Here is a 3,893-nt window from a genome sequence, read left to right as displayed (position 1 = left end):
AATTTTAAAATTTTATTTAAATTAATAAATTTTCCAGGAAAATGTAATTGCTAAATTGACTCAAGAGCTAGAAAACTTGAAAAGACTAATAATCAAAGAAGAAAGGGATATATTGTTAAATAATTACTCTATAAAAAAGGCCTGTTCCAGAGTTATACCATGGATTTCTTTTCACTCAAGAAATTTCATGTTCTTGCTGTTTAAAATATTCCAGAACATTAAAAAAGAATGAAAAAGGTCCCCATTCAGCTTCTGAAACTAAAGGAATCCTGATACCCCAAACTAACTAAATTAGCAAAAACAAAAAGCAAAAAAGAAAACAAAAGACCGATCTGACCTAAGAGTATGGGTGAAAAAGGTAAGTAAAATGCTACCAAATCAAAGTTCAAATGGCATGAAAAATCATACACTGTGACAAAGTAGAGTTTGTTCTAGTAATTCAGGTAATGTTTCATTAATATAAATAATTACATCTTAAAATAAAAGATAGAACTGATAATTATCTACAGTGGCTGGAAAATTTCTTTGTTAACTGGAAATAGGATATTTCATTTATGTAAAGAATACCTCTGTCAAATCAGCGTTGATAAAATCCTTCGTATTAAGACATTTGGAGTATTCTTATTAATGGGACCAAACACGGATGACAATTTAACCACAATTATATAACATTTTCCATACAGTTTGATTTGTGGTGAGGAATCTTAAGGTTTTTTGATACTGAGTACATTTATCCATTCTTTTCCCCACTTCAAACAAGGTATTGTTTGAAATAATACATTTATCATATGGCAAATTATTTAATATTCTTGGTTCCATGCTCCCCCCCTCAGGATTTATATTCTGTATTAATTATTTGTCTGTCTCTGTCCCCTTCCACAACTTCACACTGTTTTGCATTAGTTTAACTTCATAATATAAATTATTGATTTTTCGGGTCACCTACACCTTGGAGAGTCTGGTGAAAACTATGAGCTGTTTTGCCTGCTACTCCCATATATATTTATGTTTATATCCATGTCTCTATATACCAAATTGCACATATTATTATAGGTATTTATAGACTCTCCGAAATTTATGATGGATCCCAGGTTAACAACATCTGCAGTAAATATTCATCTATACTTATTCTAGCACATTTACATTTTACATTTTTTGCTCTTTAACTCAATGGAAATGTATTTTGATGACTATTTACAATATATTCCTAAAAATGTACAGTATGATCCAATTTTTGTCCCTCCCCATAAATATGTTATATACATGCACAGAGAAACAGAAAGCTACAGATACAGCAAAATGTTTCAATACTATGGGTGGTAAAATTGAGTGATTCTTTGTCTATTCTCTGCTTTTCTTTATTTAAATTTTCCACAATGAATATATTTTGCTTTTGTAATAAGAAACAGATTAATTTCTTTCAGAAGGAAAAGCAGTGAGAATGGCTTGGTTGGTTACAGAGCTACAGGGAATGAGAGGTGGGAGAGTTTCTCTTCCTTTGTGGGTAGAGATGATTAGGGGGTCGTGGAGAGTGAAGTTTGAACATCAACTGTTTGCACTGGTGCACCAGGGCAGGCAGGAATCAGAGGCTGTCTGGGCCAATCTCACTGCCTGGACACAGGCGCCTCAGTGTGAACCGGGGCCTGTGATGGGCCGATACTGCTGGTTCCTGGAACAAGGGCCCTGTGTCTTCCACTGTCCAACACAAAGGACAGAGGTCCCCTGTTTACTTTGGATTAGAAATGTTCAAATGAAGGACAGCAACAACATTTGAGTTTTTCCTCTTTTCAGTTTCTTACAAAAAAAAATTGTAGTAAGTTGGAGATTTTTTTGGCATCTTCTGTGAATAAAATCAATCAGACTAGATTGCTGAAGGAGTCTTAAAGAGCTTTCCTTGTTTACTATGTTTTTTAGATTTATGGCTTAAAGCTTAAGAAGTAGCAGTGACTGACTAGGCCTCTGAATTGTCCATTCATTTCCCAAGAAATGGGGCATTCCCAATTCCTTGGTCAGTTGGGCCAAGTGACCTTTGACCTTTGGCAATAAGCTCATTCTAGGCTGGAAGTACTGACATAATTATGGAAACACTCCTTCCTTTTGTCCAACCTCCCACACTTCGAAATACTCCTTTCCTTTCAGATGCTCATTCAAAACCCCCCTCAATTAGACCTGCTAAGACATAGAGTTTTTATCAGAGATAGAAGTCTTTAAATCCCACTTCTTTTTATCTCGAGTTTCTATTGGCCACCAGCACGAATGCAGAAAGGTAAAGTGTAGTAAATCCTCATTTAACATCATTGATGGGTTCTTGGAAACCGCAACTTTAAGAGAAATGATGTATAACAAAACCAGTTTTACCATAGGCTAATTGATATAAACAAGAGTTAAGTTCATACAGCATATTTCTGGTTACAAAAACATCACCAAACTTCTGAATAATGACCAAAACACTTCTAGTATTGAACACTGAAATAAATGTGAGCTATACTTACATTTAAGAAAGATGAATAAAAACAAGTAAGATTATTATTTACCCACTTATTCCAGTTCAGGGGAAGGGGTGGCTGGAACATATCCTGGCAGCTCAGAGCACCAGGCAGGAACCAGCCCTGGACAGGGCACCGGGCCACCGTAGGGCGCTCACACACACACCCACACTCACTCAATAGGGCCCTGTGGACACAACAAGGAACCTGACGTGCACATCTCTGGGATGTGGGAAGGAACTGGAGAGCCTGGAGAAAGCCCACACTGACACAGGGAGAATGTGCAGACTCCATTCAGACAGTGGCCCCAGCCAGGTATTGATTTTTTTTCTCATCAACGTTATAACAAAACGACAGTGAACAAAACATTATTTGAGGACCCACTGTGAGCCAACAGATTTTAAGATATAGCCAAGCTCACACAAAGAAAATTCCCTAAACATAAGTCATTTCTTTACACAACACGTTTTCCAAATTCCAATGAGAACAAGCATTTATTCCCCCACAGGTAGGTAAGTGATGTTGAGAGCAGAAGTGATTGCTCTAAGAAACTGTCGGAAAACCAAGAGTCAGTAAAGTCAGTAATTTATTTGGCGATTCATGCTTCAGGGGACAGGAGCCATTTGTTGGGCTCCACGCTTACTTTAGAACCTTTTGTTGGCCGGTTGTGGTGACTCATACCTGTAATCCCAGCACTTTAGGAGGCCGAGGCAGGTGGATCACGAGCTCAAGAGATCGAGAACATCCTGGCCAACATGGTGAAACCCCGCCTCTACTAAAAATACAAAAATTAGCTGGATGTGGTGGCGCACCCCTGTAGTCCCAGCTACTTGGGAGGTTGAGGCAAGAGAATCCTTTGAATCCAGGAGGTGGAGGTTGCAGTGAGCTGAGATCACGCCACTGCACTCCAGCCTGGCGACAGAGTGAGACTCCATCTCAAAAAAAAAAAAAAAGAAAGAAAAAAGAACCTTTTGTTGCTTCCTTTCCCTGGGCTGTGTTGTCTCTCTCCTTGCCGCCCCACTTGCGCTTGCTCTCCTACCACCTTTTCCTTTCCCTCTTGTCCTCTCTCTCTTCCTATTTCTCACTTTCTCTCTCTGTTTACCAGCAATAAGAGAAAGTAAGCGCCTATACGATATTTTATTTAATGTTAACGTCATTGATTTTAAGAGATCTTTATGTTGTCATTTTTTCTTGTTTTAATTAAAAATCTAAATTTAGTTGACCTTTATTCAGATATAATTCACTTAACTTTTTTCCCACTGTGTGTGCATGTATTTTAAATTAATAACAATCCTTTGACTTCTGTGCTGATCCAAAAGGTGTTTTATCCTGCCATTTTATTTCTTACTGTTAGACAACTGACCTCTAGTGTGTGTGTGTGTGTGTGTTTTTTTTCTTGCATTTTTA

Source organism: Macaca thibetana, chromosome 13 (genome assembly GCF_024542745.1).
Source record: "Macaca thibetana thibetana isolate TM-01 chromosome 13, ASM2454274v1, whole genome shotgun sequence".
Classification (NCBI taxonomy): domain Eukaryota; kingdom Metazoa; phylum Chordata; class Mammalia; order Primates; family Cercopithecidae; genus Macaca; species Macaca thibetana.
The sequence above is the reverse complement of the archived record's forward strand: the minus strand, read 5'-3'. Positions refer to the sequence as shown.